Below are 9,847 nucleotides of genomic sequence, written 5' to 3'. Positions count from 1 at the left end.
GTGGACTTCTGCAACATTTTGTCCTTGGTCCTTCACCTGGTACAGAATAATGGTTAGTTGGGGACAAAATGCTGTGGTTGCTCTACAGCCATGTTTACAAATACTTCCACCAAGCACCACAGCAAATTACTTATAAATTAAAAAATAAAATAAAATAAAATAAAAAAGCATGTGGCACAAAAAACCGTGTCTTTTAGCTATTTTCAAACATTTCATGTCATTACATGAGAGCTGTGAAGTCCTGTGGGCTTCACAAAGCAATTGTGGTGCTTGTTTGCACCAGGGATGACAGCACACAGGCAGCAGGCGGGCAGGCTGCTGGCCAAGCAGACAGGAGGAGGCTGTGATGAGTGAGGGGAAGGCAAAAAAATGGCTAAAAGAGGAACTGGGAAGGGGAATCTGCCCACAAGGAAACTTTTCTCAGCCAGCTATGTCACAGCACTCTCACTGCACGGCAGCAGCTGTGCTGACCACAGGCACTGCCCTGATGACTCGGGGTCCTCAGCACATGCAGTGGCTTCCCAGCACAGGCAGGCAGCAATGAGACTCTGCCAGGGGAAAGCACAGAGATGAAGACATCAGGACGCCAAAACAGATGGGAGACCATGCACACGGCAAAGCTGTGGAGATCTGCCAGCCCCTGGATGACAGTGGAGTGGTGGGAACTGAAGGCATCCTTTGGGGGTATCAGATGGTGTGTGTGATGTGCTGGCTCCAGCCACAGGCTTGATTCCCATCTGAAGTTTTCTGGCAGTGACAGCTTTTGAAATGGATGGAAGTACCCCATGACGTTTTGGAAAAATATGACAATATTGTCACGTTACTTGGAGAGATGTGGCTGGAAGTATGAGTGATGTCTGAAACATCTGACCCTGAGCTGAAATAAAGAACAGTTGAGACTTATGTACAAGCATTCGAGCCTCAGGTACACAGACGTGTGAGAGACTCCTAGATAAAATGTCTGAGGAACAAGAACTTTTTTCACGTGGGAAAGGAAGAGGTTGCATGAATCATGGTAAACTTCCAACTTAGATTTTACAGTAGTGAGGGTTGAGACAGTAGAGATACCATCTAGAAGTTGATAGAATTTTCTTTTTTTTTTTTTTTTTGAAACACATATCTGTGCAAATGTTATACTTTGGACAAAAAAAAAAGTGAGCAAAGGCAGAATAAACCACTCTGTTTAGCAAAACAGCTGCATGATCTGCTAAACCCAGTCTTGTGATGACAAGCCACATGAAATCTCTGCAGATAAGTCATCACCAGTGTCTAGTTTCCCCTGTGTCTCACTGACAAGGGGAGGGGAGGAGGAGTTTGTGTAATTAATAGGCAAGGGAAAAGCAGGGGACATTTTTTAAAGTCATCCCTGATTACTCTCAAGTGGGTATTGATGGAATGACATCGGACATGCTTTTATATTCGTATTCCTCTGATTAGAGGAATTTGGACATGATCCAAGCAGAAGTAGAGGATCTGCTAGGTGGTCCAGTGGTAAAGCATCCCACCCACCGCAGCATCCTTAGCAGGGAGGAGGAGGTGAGACAGGGGGAGACCCTCTGCTGAGGTGAGCCCCTGCACTGCCAGTGGGCATAGAGAACAGACTCGTCCAGCCTGGGTGAGTACTTAAGGGTGGATTTTTTTAAGATTTTCACATGTGGTTTTTGATTAAGCCAGAATTAGGAGGACAAAAATGACTATCTGAAGGTTGGAAAAAATCACCTGTCATTTGTTCAGGAAACTCAGGTTATTCTGTGACTATGCAAGCGTGGTTTCTGGGTGTGGTGTGACTTATCTTTTCCTGTTTCTCACTGTTATTCAGTGAGATGATGTCTTTAAATTGCAGTTATTAACTTTATGTGGTAAACTTAATTTTGGTGACAAAATAAATAATGCTGTAAGCAAGATCTCATTTTCCTCTCACTATTTGCTATGGTTAGGTAACTTATTTATAGAAGAAGGCAAGGTACAATATAAATATACACTGTCCTTTTTTAACCAGCCTTTCAGTAATACTGTATTGTGTCAGGCAACAGCTGTATGTTAAGGCTTTGACATTATATACAATGATAGTGCGATGTTGTTTTGACTGAGGTAATTTTACAATGGTGAGCTGCAATCTTAGTTAAAAAAAAAAAAAGAAAATCAGCAAAACACTCTGCTTTCTTTCTTCACCCTGATCACAGTTTTTCAGAGAAAATCAGTTACAGATTTTTTATTTATTTATTTATTTTTTTTGGTAATTGCAGTTTCCTTTAAATTACAAAGCCTGAAAATATTTGGCACACAGATGCTCTGGCTCACTGCTGTGAGCAAGGGTAAGCACAGTCTTGCACACCTGTCTGTCCCACGTGACCGGTGTGGTATAAATATGTTTATCCAGGCTTGTACCTCTGACTCTCTGTAGAATCATTTTGAGAACGGATGAAATGGATGAACCAGAGTTTAAAGGCATAAAGTTGTGTCCTTGTGGGTGAATGGGGTGGTATCAGTGGTTAGAAACTTGCGCCTAGCTCATGCTTCATCGCACGGCTTGGGCATGAGTGAGCGGCCTGGCTGGGCAGGACAGGCACCGCTGAGTTTCTTCCTCCCGTGCTGGAGACATGCTTGCCTGGGGACTTTTTGAAACTTTTTCTTTCAAAATTCACAGGAAATGAGGCAAAATCTAACAAACAAACAAGCAACAAAAAACCAAAACCCCAAGAGATTCTGCTAGGCTCTATATGTGGAAGCAGCAAAGAGATTTCAAGAGTTTTTTCCACGCATCCTAAAGATACTGGGCTGTATTTTAGGTCATGCTGGGGGAAGTGATGGAAGTCAAGCTGAGCCATGCATGGTTGCCATGTGGGGCTGCCCCTGTCCCCCAGCAGCAGGAGGTACGCTAGCTCTAACCTGGCACCAGTGCATCCTGCTGCACTGGCCCCCAGGACACAGGGGCAGTGCTGGGGCTTGCTGGCATACAGAGTACAGGAAAAGAAATGGGAATAAATCAGAAGATGGAAATAACTAATTAAATGCATGAAAAGGAAATAGATGAGCAGATTCATCCACTCCTGGCATTGTTCAAGAGCCCTTGGCTCGCTCTCTTGCCTTGCCCCACCTCCCCAACCCACAGGAGACCCAGCCCCAGCAGGTGACAGGGAGGGAAGATGGCTCCCCACAGAAACGTCTCAGCCCTGGAGGGGCTGTGGTGGCCTCCTCTGTGGGCACAGCAGCATAGATTCCACAGGCAGCGTGGTGGGGAGGAACAGGTGTCACAAGACAGAGGGAAAGGCCATCTCCTAGCCATGCTTTACCATAGCAGCTGTAGCTGTACCACCAGGATGGTACCTGCCAGCCGAACCCAGGAGTAAGCTTGTGTGGTTCTTCTTGACAATTAATTCTTTTTAAAGAGGCAAATCTATAATCTCTTGTAGTCATGAACAGGAAACCCCCTCTTTGCAAATGTCCATGTAAAAGCACCATTTACACTCTTCCCAGATGGAGTGTCCAGAGAGGAAAATTCCTCTTCAGACCTACCAGACCCAAATCTTTTGGAGAAAAAAATAGTCCTGAGGTGTCCTCGGTCCTGGGAGTTGCAACCTGGAGACACTGTAGCTGAGAGGGACAGGGAAATAGAATCATAGAATCATTAAGGTTGGAAAAGACCTCTGAGATCATCTAATCCACTGTCCACATACCACCAGTATTGCCCTCTAAACCATGTCCCCAAGTACCACGTCCACCCTTTCCTTCAATACCCCCAGGGACCATGATGCCACCACTTTTCTGGGCAACCCATTCCAATGCCTGACTACTCTTTCTGAGAAGAAATGTCTCCTAATTTCCAACCTAAGCCTCGCCTGGTGCAACTTGAGGCCATTCCCTCTAGTCCTGTCACTAGTTATCTGTGAGAAGAAGCCGACCCCCAGCTCCCCAAACCTTCCTTTCAGGTAGTTGTAGAGAGCAATAAGGTCTCCCCTGGGCCTCCTCCTCTCCAGACTAAACAACCCCAGTTCCCTCAGCCGCTCCTCACAGGACTTGTGTTCCAGGCCCTTCACCAGCTTCGTAGCCCTTCTCTGGACACGCTTCAGGGCCTCGATGTTCTTCTTGTACTGAGGGGCCCAAAACTGAACACAGTACTCAAGGTGTGGCCTCACCAGAGCAGAGTACAGGGGGACGATCACCTCCCTGCTCCTGCTAGCTACACTATTCCTGATACCAGCCGGGATGCCGTTGGTCTTCTTGGCCACCTGGGCACACAGCTGGTTCATGTTCATCAACCAACACTCCCAGATCCTTTTACTCTGCACAGCTTTCCAGCCACTCTGGCCCAATCCTGTAGCACTGCATGGGGTTGTTGGACCAAAGTGTAGGACCCAGCACTTAGCCATGTTGAACCTCATCCCATTGGCCTCTGCCCATCAATCCAACCTGTCCAGGTCCCTCTGCAGGGCCTTCCTAACCTCCGGCAGATCGACACTTCTCCCCAGCTTGGTGTCACCTGCAAACTTACTGAGGGTGCACTCAATCCCCTCGTCTAAATTGTCAATAAAGGTATTAAAGAGGATGGGCCCCAACACCGACCCCTGGGGAACACCACTGGTGACCAGTTGCCAGCTGGATTTCACTCCATTCATCACTACTCTCTGGGCCCAGCCATCCAGCCAGTTTTTAACCCAGGAGCAGGCCCTGGGCCGGAGCTGCAGCCCGTGGAGAGGAGACCATGCATGAGCAAAGGGTCTGGGGGGAGCTGCTGCCTGTGGTACAGACCCGTGTTGGAGCAGTTCTTGAAGAGCTGCTGCCTGTGGGCAGCCCCCGCAGGCTCAGTTCGGGAAGGACGGCATCCCATGGGAGGGACCCCGCGTGGAGCAGGGGCAGAGAGGGACCGTGAGGGAGCAGCGGAGAGGAAGCATCAGGGACTGACCGCAGCCCCCATTCCCCGTTCCCCTGTGCTGCTCAGGGTGGGGGGGAGGGGGGGGGGGAGGATATAGAAGAGGGTGGATGAAGGGAAGGAGTTCTTTGTGTTCTTTTTTTTTTAGTTTCTCATTGCTCTAGCTTGTTAGTAATAGGTAATAAATTTAATTAATCTCCCTATGTTGAGTCAGTTTTGCCCATGGTGATAATTTCTGTGATCTACTTGTCCTTATCTCAACCCTATTCCATCATATTTTCTCCCCCTTTCTCTTTGAGCAGGGGGAGTGAGAGAGAGGTTGTGGTGGAAGCCCAGCTGCCCAGCTGTGTAAAACCACCACGCCCTCCTGCCTTCACCAAGAATAGAGAACTCTACCATTTTGTGGTCGCTCTGCCCAAGACAGCTTCTGACCTCCACATCTCTCACCAGTCCTTCTCTGTTTGTGAACAGGAAGTCTAGTGGGGCACTCCCCCAGTAGGCTCACTTACCAGCTGTGTCAGGATGTTGTCTTCCACACACTCCAGGAACTTCCTAGACTGCTTCTTCTGGGTTGTATTGTATTGCCGGCATATGTCTAGGAAGCTGAAGTCTCCCATGAGAACGAGTGCTGATGATAGCATGACTTCTGCAGCTGTTTGTGGAATGCCTTGTCCGTCTCTTCATCCTGGTTTGGTGGTCTATAACTGACCCCCACCAGGATGTCTGGCTTGTTGGCCTTACCCCGATCCTTACCGATAGGGGCTCGACCCTATCATTCTGAGCCCTGAGCTCTACAACATCAAAACACCCTCTAATATAGAGAGCCATGCCAATGTCCCTCCTTTGTTGTCAATCCCTTCTGAAGAGCTTATAGCCATCCATTGCAGCACTCCACTTGTGGAAGTGATCCCACCATGTGTCAGTGATGGCAACTAAGTCGTAGTTTGCTTGCTACACAAAGCTCCAGCTCCTTCTGTTTGCTGCCCATGCTGTTGCATTGGTGTAGATGAACTTCAGCTGAGCCATTCAGAGAAAATAGACAATGCTCTTGAGAAAAAGCCTTCACAGACTTCCCATGGATTACCTCTTTTTTGCTTATACCCCTATGTAAATCTCATTCCAAATGCATGAATTGCTGTTTCTAAAATTAATGCTTTCCTCCTGAAAGTTTTCAGTGACCAGATGGAGGAAACCCATAACACATTTTTTCTCTCTTATTTAACATAGGAAAACATTTGATTTTTTTTTTCAACTGTGTTTGCAGTTTGTTTAGCCTTTGTACAACATGACAGTTGAGCTGCAAATGAAGACCATCATATTTTTTAGGTTGAGTGTCTGAAGGATCATTTTCTCTGCTATGCTGGAACAGCTCAGTAGCAAGAATATGGCAGTGGAGCTTGATGAATTGTGCAGACACGTAGGAGGAGGGAACTTTTTGCATTACCACATAATGCCAAAACCTGATGGTTGAACTGTAACCCAGTACACACTGTGTGTCATCCATTTGTTCATTTGACATCTGAGTTGTTTATAGCATGAACACTTCTCTCCCACATACAGGGATTGAAACTCCACAAAGTCGAGCACCAGATGGCAGAAGATACAGTGGTTTACATGTTTTGGACAGAGGGTAGGTAAAAAAAGATTGCCTGGCATGAAACTTTGCTAAGGGCTTGACTTTGTTTATTTTTCATGGGGTTCAGATTGGTACACAGAGACTACAAAAAGTTAATGACATTGAAGAGCTTTTATATTGTAGGTCATTTTTGGCCTGTGTAAAATGATTAGATCTTTTACAATATAATTCCACTTTACAGAAAGAGAACACGAACATGTAGAAGGATGAACTTAGGAACACTTTGGATATCTTCTCTAGCCAAGTTACACTCACATTGAGGGAAAATCAAAGGTTAGCAAAGCTAAAGGCAATAAAGAAGTTTTTATCATCAAATTCATCTCAGCAGCAGTAAATATCTCCTCTGGAGATAAACAATTCTATAAACATACAGGGAAAAAGTGTTCAGTAAACATCCTGGTTCTGTATTTAATGTTCCCCTTAAATTATTAATGCAATGGAAAATACTGTTCTTGTGTGATATAAGTAACTAACATAATTTCTTCTTGAAGGCAACTTACACCCACAAATCCTACAACAGTTGTTTGAAGAAGGAAAATAGCTCATGTCATTCTAAGTTAATTAATAGAATAAAACGCCTTTTTTTTTAAATACTGATTCCATGAATAGCTGACAGTAGTTACTAGAATGGTTAATAAAAGTGATTATGTAGACTTTTGTGAGGTATTTAATTCAATATTATACAATATTCTGATAGAAAAATATAGCAATTCTCACTGCCAGAAACAGCACACATATTAAACTGAGAACTGACATCCTGGCAAAATTATTAATAGACTGGCAATGAGAAATCTTCAGCACATGACTTCTCTAGTTATTTTCTGCAGAGATCAGTGCCAGATTTGATTTAATTCAACAGTTTCATCTGTGGCCAGGAAGAAAATATTAAGTCATTACTGATAAGATAAAATAAAATAAAATAAAAATAAAAAAAAAAAAGAAAGACTGGGAAACCGGTAAAAATGGAGGAGACAGAAGAGTCTGTAAAACAGGCAGTGTAAGATAGGTGGATTAGCAATTTAGATCCACTGAAACAAATGCTTCTTAATACAGACAAATATACAAGGGGTATTATATCCCAAAAACAACAAAGAGGGTAGCGGGGCACAATGGGCAAATACCTCAATATGTGTTCACTGTTTATTGCAGGGGTAAATCAGAATTATGCAGTTCTTGTAGATAGAAGCAAGCTAGGAGAAGAGGTATTTTTGCCTGTGTATTTCTCATTGCTTAGACTTTTTTTCCATGCTAATAACTTTTTACTGGTACTTCCCAGTACTCACTGAGATTAGAATTTTATCTTTATTAGGAACATTTTCCACTGCAAAAAGTGTGTTTATTCATTGATTATGGCAATAAATCACTGCAAAAAAATAGATAACAGCTAGCTAGAGAGGAGATGAACTTCTCACTTCACTTCCTTGTTCATGCCACAATGGTTTATTCTCATCTCCCTTGATAACTTTGAAAACCTCAGAGTAAACAAATGGGTCATCTATTTCCCCCTCAGTTTATAACATTAATCATCGTATAAGCTGGATACAAATTCCCTGGTACATCTCGATCTTTATGATTCAAAGAAGCTAAACATAATGATCTGCAGCCAACTGAGTGAGGTGTGCAGAGAATTGTGGCCCAGTACTTTTTCATGTAGTTTGACAACATTTCAGATCTTTTGCTCAGTTAACAAGAGAAATGGGTGATGGAGCCAGGTAGTTCTTTGATATAATTCCAACCACTGCAAAGGAAAATCTTGTTTTCCTGAATGCATTATGAATGCAAGTGCGGCATATATTTTCCTTGGTAACAATGCCAAGTATCTTGCAGTTAACACTTACTCCAAACAGCCCTGCTCCGATATTACTGCACTCTGATTTTCTACAATGGGAACACAACACACCTGAGCTGGGAATTATTTAGGAATTCAAATACATTTCTGTAACACCAGTAAGCTAACTGTGTAAATGATAACAGAGTGGGCTTATGGTATAGCTGATTGCTTAGTGCAGAGACATGTATCTTGTTCTACATGTTCTTTTGGGGCAAGTTTCTTCTTGGTTCCTCTATATCTCATGGAGTACCTGAAAGAAAACAAGATAAAGTTAGTTCAGAAAAATGCTAGAATCTCTAAAGTTGGGACTCATCTGATCCCCAAATTACATTGTCGGTGGGGAGCAAGTACATCACCAATACAGATAGAAATATTAAGTATAATTAGTTAAGTATTGTATCTTTCACCTCAGGATCATATTATAATCATTAATGAATATAATCTCATAACTATTGAGGTGAGTTAGGTGAGTGTTAGTTCTTCAATTTCTTGCAGAACAAAATAGATACATGGAAGATGTGAGAGGTTACTTCCCCCAGCTATGCAAGGCATTTAAATGCCTAACAGCTGTTGATTTCAGGAGGCATTAATTGCCATACATTTTAATGATTTCTGTGGTTTGCCCATCAAAATCTGATTAGTCAGTAGGCTACAAAGTAAAAGGTAATCTGTGCATTGCCCTGATTTTCTAACTTTCTTCAAGAGGAAACATCAACTTAGAAATAGTGTGTGGGATATATCTCATCAAATGTGTCACCTTTACAGTGTAAACATCTACATCTGAACTAGTCATCAGGATGCTACTTATAGTAAAGGGAGAGAAGGACAAGTAAGTTGAATTCCACTCTGGGTGCCTGCGCCACAAAAGCAGAATGCCAAAGTGCAGCTTACACCAGCTGTGGTCATCCACTTACCCTTGCCTCTCATATTTGCTATCCTGAGATTCACCGGAAAAAATTACAAAGTGTATCCAGGGGATTTCCACGCAGTCCTTGATGCTATCTTTAGAGTGCTCTAATGCAGTTTCAGAATAAAGAACTTGTTTGTACTTTTTCTTGTGTCTACTTGTCTCTGCTTCACCCAGCTCAAAACAACAGAGTTTATAGATTAAACACTTACTGGTTCCACAAAGTTATCAGCTCCTGTTTTTGCTGTCCTCTCTGATGTCCTGCAATTATTTCCCAGTTATTATAGGCTTTGATGGATTAATTTTATATACAGATGATATTTTCCTCATTGCAGTATTAAAACAGATTTATTCGACCATTTATAAATTAACATGTATTTTCAAATAGCTTGTTTCTTTTAAACTCTGCAAAAAAATATGTCATGATCAATATGATTTAGTTACACCTCCCCTAGCGCTGAAAATATTTAGTTGAAATACCCTGAAACACAACAGAAAGAGCATGCCAATAAAAAGAGGTTAGGAATAATTCCTGTTCTGACAGCTATGCAACAGATGTTACTATTACAGGCTGAAACTTCAATGTAGAGAATAAAAAAAAAA

At 43.0% G+C, this 9,847-nt stretch overlaps 1 protein-coding gene and 1 long non-coding RNA gene across 4 annotated transcripts in view; one reads left to right on the top strand and one right to left on the bottom strand.

The window, feature by feature from the left end:
* Positions 1-506: 506 nt before the first annotated feature.
* Positions 507-9,847, top strand: part of LOC126913243 (uncharacterized) — a 15,024-nt gene continuing 5,683 nt past the window's right edge. For both annotated transcript variants that reach the window (XR_007707993.1, XR_007707992.1), the window contains exons 1-2: positions 507-1,615; positions 6,431-6,500. This is a non-coding gene — a long non-coding RNA (uncharacterized LOC126913243). The remainder of the gene's footprint in view (positions 1,616-6,430; positions 6,501-9,847) is intronic.
* TNFAIP3 (TNF alpha induced protein 3) overlaps positions 6,442-9,847 on the bottom strand; it is a 26,204-nt gene continuing 22,798 nt past the window's right edge. The window contains exons 9-10 of one of the 2 annotated variants that reach the window (XR_004777391.2): positions 9,457-9,505; positions 6,442-8,587 (exon numbers count right to left, since the gene is read on the bottom strand). The gene's annotated coding sequence lies outside the window, so the exon portion shown is untranslated. Of the gene's footprint in view, positions 8,588-9,456; positions 9,506-9,593; positions 9,650-9,847 lie in introns of those variants that run through there. The other variant, XM_050709750.1, reaches the window with a different exon arrangement.

Source organism: Cygnus atratus, chromosome 3, assembly GCF_013377495.2.
Source record: "Cygnus atratus isolate AKBS03 ecotype Queensland, Australia chromosome 3, CAtr_DNAZoo_HiC_assembly, whole genome shotgun sequence".
In the NCBI taxonomy this organism is placed as follows: domain Eukaryota; kingdom Metazoa; phylum Chordata; class Aves; order Anseriformes; family Anatidae; genus Cygnus; species Cygnus atratus.
Note: the sequence above shows the minus strand (reverse complement) of the source record. Positions and strands in the feature narration are given on the sequence as shown.